We start from the raw sequence: 8,090 nt of genomic DNA, 5'->3' as shown, positions 1-8,090 counted from the left end.
GGCTGAATGTCCCTCGTCTAATAAGGCATTTAGTTAAATATATATTTATCACCATATACATATTGTGACTGCGATGTGAAAGGCTACATACATTATTTGGTCATTTATGTAAATAGATCAAATTAGCACAAATGAGTCCTTTGTTGATGAGCACGTTGCCTGAAAAAAAAACAAAAAAATCAAGGGGTCCGACAGGAAATGCAAAGAATGGAAATGAGAAGTCTTTCTGTAACACAAAGCTGTGCAGCTCCCCACGAAGTGTTTAAACTAACCTGAACATAGCGATTTGCAATAGTCAACAGCCACAACATTAAAACAGCCCTTTTTCTAGGTTAATAAATTATAAGAGTTCAGCTGGCTTAAGATTGCTACCGAGTTTCGATAACTCTTTTGGCCATTCGTCATTTTTTTGTTCCTCTTCTTTTTCTAAAAGGTACCCGAAAGGACGACAGTGCCCATCGCACACTTATGATCCATACAAAATGAGGTATGTTGCTTTGCTGTTAGTGCATATCAAAAACCAAATGACAACCACTACTGTTATTAGTGTCCAATGTGTCGAAATACACATTTTACAGGATGTGACAATTTTTTTTTTTTTTTTTTGTGTACAAGGCAAACAGAAAAAAATACATTGACACATATGTCCTTCCCATCAACTTATCTTCATAATTAAATTCTCGGGATAATAATTGGGATGGCAACAAAAATATTAAAAAAAAAAAAAAGGTTCTGCTCACTCATCCAAAGCAACTCCAACCAGTGTCATTTCATTATCAAAATGTGCCACCAGCATTATGTCAAACCAACAGCCGCCTCAAATTGGCTGTTAGTCGATGGATAAAAGAAGCCTGCACTCTTCTGTAAAATATGTTTCCACTGTTTTGTTTTTCATCTGAACTGCACATGTATTTTATCAGCTTTTTTAAATGTATATGGTGGGAAGATGATTCTTTATATTCACCAGAAATGCTGCTGAACCCTGTCGGACAGGCTCGTATTCATTTACAGTGAACCCCCACTATTTAATCTGCGATGAAATGGTTTACAATTCCAAAAGATGTTGCAAAGTGGCAAAGCACAACATGAAGCGCCTCAATTCACATCAACGTAGTCCCTAGGCACCAAGATGCTACCAGATAGTTCAAAAGCACGAAATGAAGTTCCTCAACTCACTTCAACACAGTTCCTTGATAACAAGATGCCGGCAAAGCACTACATGAGACTCCTCTACTCACTTCAACGTAGTTCCTTGATACCAAGTTGTCACAACATAATGGCAAAGCACTACTTTTCGTCTAAATTAAGCTCAATTTCAACATAGTTTCTTGGCACCAAAGCACTGCGTAAAGCTCTTCAACCCACTTCAGCTTGGTTACTTGGCACCAGAAAGGTGGCAAAGCACGACATGAAGCTTACGAGAACTCATTTCAGCATCGTTCCTTGACACAAAAATGGCAGCAAAACATTACATAAAGCTTCATAATGCACTCTCATTTCATTCCTAACCATTAAGATGTCACAAAATGGTGGCAAAGCATTATATGAATCTCTTCAACAAAGTTCTCTTGGCACCAAGATGCCACAAGATGTTGCAAAAGCACCATTTTTTTCCCAAATGGAGCTCCTCAGTTTGCTTCCACCTAGCGCATTGGCACCAAGATAGTGGTAAAGCACCACACAGATCTCAACTCATTTGAACATAGTTCCTTGGCACCAAAATGGTGGCAAAACCCGACATGAAGCTCTTCAATTGGGGGTTCACTGTACTTTTTAGGTAGTCTGCATGCAAATGCAGCTTTAGTTGGGTCTACAAATCAAGCATCCTTCATTGTATGTCCGTGTGCGCACGTGTGCAGCGTTCACCATGTGACTGCAGGCCGGAGGAAGTGTGCCCATACAAAGCTTGAAAAAGAGCGAGAATAGTATGTCCCGTCACAAAAAGGCCTGAGTAGTTGGCATGTTGGCGGATTGTCTCACACTGCTTGGACGCCTGGATTTGTCTGAGAAAAGGTCGTAAGGCGCCTTGTACATTTAAGGAAAAAGAAAAAAAAAAGCTTCTCTACTCCTCCCTCCTCTTGAGTCAAGGCATCCGACTGGAATGATTCGATAGAAAAAGGTCTCAGGAGCGTCCTCTAGCAGATGCATTTCAGAATTATGTACACTGTCTTGTAGGTGAAGCGCATCTGTACGGAAAGCCATTTGTGTTTCGTCCATTTGTATCTGGCTTAAGATCCATGTGCTAGTGCGTTGTTTGTCTTCAACTAAATGCACAGATACACAGTGTCTTACTAGTAAACTGTTTTTTCACTTCTAGTGCCTCTTTTGGCTGCCGAGTTTTCATTAAAACCTAATAAACTGTGCAGTGGTGCCATGTCCAACTTAGATGCATGAGTCATGCACTAGTAGCACCAAAATGGCCATTAGTTTTGCTTCACTAGTGCTAACAGCATGGCCAAAATAATCAATTACCGAGAAATATAATTCTAATTAAAAAAAAAAAAAAGCATGACTCATTACAGACAATTATTCTACTAGTGCTCCATAGTCATTCTACTAGTGAGCTCAATTGTCTACTAGTGAGGACAACGAGCATACTAGTACATTGATCTTCAGATGGACATTTAAATGTCAAACAGCTTCAGATCCATCCACTAGTCAGACGATCCAGCTCACTAGTGTCAAATTAGTAACTTAATTTCCATCACTGTGTGACATTTTTACACACTGGTAGGACAACTTTGGCAGACTAGTAGTCATAGGACAACTACACGATACGGGTAAGGCAAAGCTGTGCACTAGTTGGCATCTGTGGGACTCGATCTCTTGTAGGATGTTCACGAGAACAATTTTACAATGTCATGGAAGGAGTATTTATTCAATTATTTTTCAGACCCGACTTGAGGTCCATGTACTAGTCTGCTCTTTGCCCTCACTCACAGCTTTGACATACATTTTACTTGTGAGGCAAATATGTGCACTAGTTGCCTGCGTGCCACTAGTAAAGCTCGCACTAGTCATTCTATTAAATGTCAAAAGGGCTTTCCAGACATGTATGCGATTAGCCCCGGCTTGACACGACCAGGGTTCTTCTACTTGACACAACAATGGGTCGATAGCTTATGCATTCAGTCACCAGCATCTCCTCTGCTTGTGCCACATACATTTTTTGAAAAGAAAATCTGCGACGGTAAAAGTCCGGAAGTATTGTTGTGTCAAACATTTGGTCATTCTCCAAACTGGCTGAACACTTTGCACGAGGACACACATTCAAAGTGAGCACACACACACACACACACACACACACACACACACACACACACACACACACACACACACACACCTGTAAAGCCGAACTGTGAGGAATGATGTTTACAGCGCTACGGCATCAGAACCTCTTCAGTGGGCACTCTAAAGCACGATTCTGTATTTGCAAAACAAACAAAAAGGTGAATTCAAAAAGAGGATTTGGGCCACACTGGGTAGCAAAAAAAAAAAAGAAAAATGTAAAATTAAAGTAAGTAAGATTATGAAAATAAAGACGTAATTTTACAAGATTATAGTCATAATTTCAACAGGATATACTCATAATTTCACAAGAATTTGGAACAGTACGAGCATAAAGTCTTACGAGTGACATTACAAAACTAGGGCGTGATGGTACAAGGACGGCGTTGTAAGGAAAAAAAGTCATTTTACAAGCTGAAGGTCGTGAAAATATAGGAATAAAGTTGGAGCGCTACAAGCCTGAAGTTGTACATCACGAGACATTTCAAAAAATTTGTAATGTCGCAAAAATAAAGTCATCATGTTACAAGAAAAAAAAGATTGTAAAATTACGAGAATAACTGAATTGTTTCAAAAATGAAGTTGTAAAAATACAAGAGTGAAGTTGTCATGTTGTTACAAGAATAAAATCATCCTAAAGAGAAAGTCTGATATGTGACAAGAAAAACAAAAATAGCAGAATAACGAATAAAGATGTAGTGTTATGGGAATGAAAGTAACTCAAAGTAATGCATCAAAAAAAGTCAATGTTCACAATAATAGTCATGAAATAAAAAGTGGTTACCAGAAAATGACTCGAACAAAGCTGTAACGTCAGAAGAACAAAATGTTACAAGTCTGTTCCTGTTATATTACGCCATCAAATCTTAATGTTATAAACATTTTATCTTATGGCAAAGTCCAGAAAAAAATCCCAAAATTTGACCAAAAAAACGCCCCCCCCCAAAAAAAAAAAAAAATTTTCCAAGAATAAAGTCGAACTATGAGACTTGTTAAAAAACATTATCTGTTGTCATACAAACAAGTTGTATGACAAGATTTCTCCTTTTTTTTCCATGTATTGTTGCAACTTCATTCTGTAATTTTACTTCTAGCAAAATGTTCGTTATTCTCGTAATATTATAACTTCATTCATGCAAATTGGCATCTTTTTTCTTTAATCGTTTACTGTGTGGCCCGATAGTCCTTGGTACACAATAGTCCCTTGGAAAACCGATTGAGCATTTTTTTAAAAATATCCTTAATATCTATCTTAAAGGTCCATGTACTTGTACACACTTTGTCCTAACAAGTAACACAATTCAGCGCAGTTGTCGTAGAACGAACACTTCCACGACTGCGTGACATTTCTACCCATGCGTACAGACTGACAAATTTGTCACACTACAGTGAGTGTCAAAGTCAAGGCTCGGGGGCCAGATCTGGTCCGCCACATCATTTTATGTGGCCCGCAAAAGCAAATCAAGCATGTCAAGTTCCATGATGCTTGCTAAAATCTGAACCAAAATTTCAAATTGTCATTTGTAATCCGCAATAACAGTCATTATTCTTGACTTCTGATTTTAAAACTAGCTATCCATCAATTTGTTGTGCGCTGTGTATGTAATATGTGGAGGTGATTCAACATTTACATGGTTTCCCAAAATTCATAGCGGCCCTCCAAGGGAAACCAACAACTACAAAAGAGCTTGACACCCCTGCACTAGAGGGACAACTACATGTTACTATTACTGTGTGCTATTAGGACTCCTAGTGAAACACTAGATGTTGGCCAGTATGTCACTAGTAGCGCACAGTTGTAACAGAGTTGCGCCACCAGTGTGCAGAAATGCCATGCAGTGGTCGGAGGCAGTCGTGGAAAAGACGTTAATAGTAAGATTGGGGTTTTACTACTGTGCTGAACTGTCTGAAAAAACACAAGTACATAGACCTGAAACTGGATGTCACGGATCTCAAATAAATGCTCAATCCTTGACATTGTGCAATTCTATGAGGTAACATCTAGTACTTGACTAGTACATCGTTTTGCCTCACCATCAACACTAGTATGGCAAATAAAATGGATATCAAAAACGAGCTCAAGACGAGTGGCGCGCTAGTAGAATGACTATGGTGCACTAGTAGTCGAGAACCGTCTTATTTTTTTTCCCCCACTGCTGTATGACATTTCTGCACACTAGTCGGGCGTTTACGTGTTACTGGTGAGGCAAAATTACTAGTGGGCATTTTGGTGCTACTAGTAGGGTCCAAGAGGCTACTGGTGCATGGCACATCTCCTAGTTAGGCCTAGTAGTGCGTTAGGCCTAGTAGTGCTATTAGTGCAGCACAGTAGCTGTAAGAGCACAATAGCATACTAGTAGGACAAAAGTCACTAGTAGTGGAAAAAAATGTTCCTAGTAAGAAAGTTGTTTTATTAGCGCACTGAATTAGCTGACGAGTGAGAACAGAGTGTGAACTAGTACATGGTAGGGCTGAACAATTAATCAAATTCAAATCGACGTTGCAGTGCAGTAGAATGCAATTTTCAAATCGCAAAGGTTACAATTTGGGGAATCAAAACAAAAACCTTTGCTTCCTTTCGGGCAGTCGGTCAGTTTTTATGTTTGTATATTTTATGTATGTATTTACGTATCGCGTGTCCAGATAGGTTCAGTACTTAAGAAGTGCAGTCGACAAGTTTAGAAGAGTTCAAGTGATAAAGCCACAGATTTGTTTGCATCATTGTTGCAACCTCATGTGATTTACTGGCTCGTGTTCATGTCATCATGAACGCTTAAAAGACTGCAAGTTAAAACTGTTGAGTAAGATAACTCTAATTGAAGTAAACTGTCATTCGTATGAATTCATGCTTCATTTGGCTTTATTTTAAGGGAAGCCCAACCTCTAAGACCAAAACATTTAGGTGTAATAAATTTAGGTTTTTATTGTAATACAGATTAATTTATTGCTTGTGTTAAAAAAAAAAATACATGTGAAGGAATCTTGAAAAAAATGATCGCATGTTAAATTGCAATCGCAATATGAAGGTTAAAAAAAAAAATCTCAATTGGATATTTTACAAATGGTTCAGCCCTAGTTCATGGACCTTACAGTAAGATGGATATTGACAATATGGAATGAACGGCTTTCCAGAACGTTTAGTGTAAAATCAAACTGGCAACATAAAGAAATGTTGGCATCAACAACTCACTTACAGAAAGCAGATGAACTTTGCCGGGAGACAACTCCTCCCGCTCCCACCCCAAAATAAGTTGAAAGGGTCGTGTTAAGGAGAACGTGTGTCACGTTTAGTTTCCGGAGATGATGTCTTTTCGCTAGAAAAGATAGCCAGCGTGACCAATATAGTGCCGTGTGCAACTCGTAACAAAGTGTGGCTGACTCGGTCAAAAGATCCCGTGTGTGTGTGGGAGGTGTGTGTGTGTGTGTGTGTGTGGGGGGTCGCGTTGTGGTCCGCTGAGGATGGAGACTAGCAGGCACCAGTGGCTTGGGAAGCAAATCCTCTCATGAGCGTCTCCTCGTGCGTCTCCTTCCCTCGCTGGAGGCCAAAAGCACGCACACAACCAAACACGCACGCAGGCACGTATGGCAAACCCATTGAGCATTTAGTCCGTAGCCTTCATATCCAAAGTCCATGAGCTGGTCCGCTTTTTGCCCTCACCGGTGAGGCTATTCGGCGCGCTCAAAGGATGTCGAAGAAATGCTCAAATGGCTTCATGACAAGCCGATTGACAATTGTGGGCTACTGGTGATACAAATGACATGAGCTAATTTTACTAGTGTTTCACTAGTTTTGCCTCACTAGTAACATATAGTTGTCCAACTAGTACCTAGGACCTTAAACAATATAAAGGCAATCAAAACTATATGATTATTAATTTGGTATTCATCCTTAAGACGTGCAAGAGGGCCAAAAGTGATGCTAGCAATGGAAAAAATGGAAACAGCCGTTCTACGAGTGCGCCCTAATCGATGTACCAATGCTGTATATTGTCTTTCTACTGAAGACAAATAGCGCACTAGTACATGCATCCTAATCTGGATATCATCATTTTGAATAAATGCTTCCTATAAAGCCGTCAACTAATTGACTAGTACCAGGAGTGACAGTATAAAAAGGTTTTTCTCCATGGCTTTTACACTCCAGATAAGGAAAATTCCACCGACTGTAGTATGGAGAGCTCATTACGACGGGACTCAGGGCAGTCGCATCTATATGTTTAGACGAGTGGAGGCACATGAAAATCATCAAGGAAATGTGGGGGTTGACTTCACCGTCAAAGAAAACGGGGATCCTATAGCTCAAAAACTTGAAAAAAAAACAAAACAATCTGAGAACAATTTTGGATCCCACACCCAAAAATGAGTTAAAACAGCTAACTCAACAAACTCTGTATTGTCCAAAAAGTGACTAGTGTGTAACACATGCCTACTAGTTGGGCCTAGTATTGTTACTTGAGCTGCACTGTAGTTTACGAGTAAGTCTTTATTGCATACTATATTGGCCGAAAGAGCATAGTGATCGAATGGTTGGTACGTCCGTCTCACAATGCTGAGGTCATGGGTTTGATTCCAGGCCCCAGCCATCCTGTGTGGAGTTTGCATGTTCTCCCCGTGCCTGCGAGGGTTTACTCCAGCTGCTACGGTTTCCTCCCACATTCCAAAAACATGCACCGTAGGTTAATTGTTTGCTCTAAATTGTGAGTCTGAATGATTGTTTGTCTCTGTGTGCCCTGCGATTGGCTGGCAGCCAGTTCAGGGTGTACGCCACCTACTGTCCAAAGACGGCTGGGATAGGCTCCAGC

The sequence above is a fragment of the Hippocampus comes genome, unplaced genomic scaffold, assembly GCF_001891065.2.
Source record: "Hippocampus comes isolate QL1 unplaced genomic scaffold, H_comes_QL1_v1.1 scaffold261, whole genome shotgun sequence".
NCBI classification, from domain to species: Eukaryota; Metazoa; Chordata; class Actinopteri; order Syngnathiformes; family Syngnathidae; genus Hippocampus; species Hippocampus comes.
The sequence above is the reverse complement of the archived record's forward strand: the minus strand, read 5'-3'. Positions refer to the sequence as shown.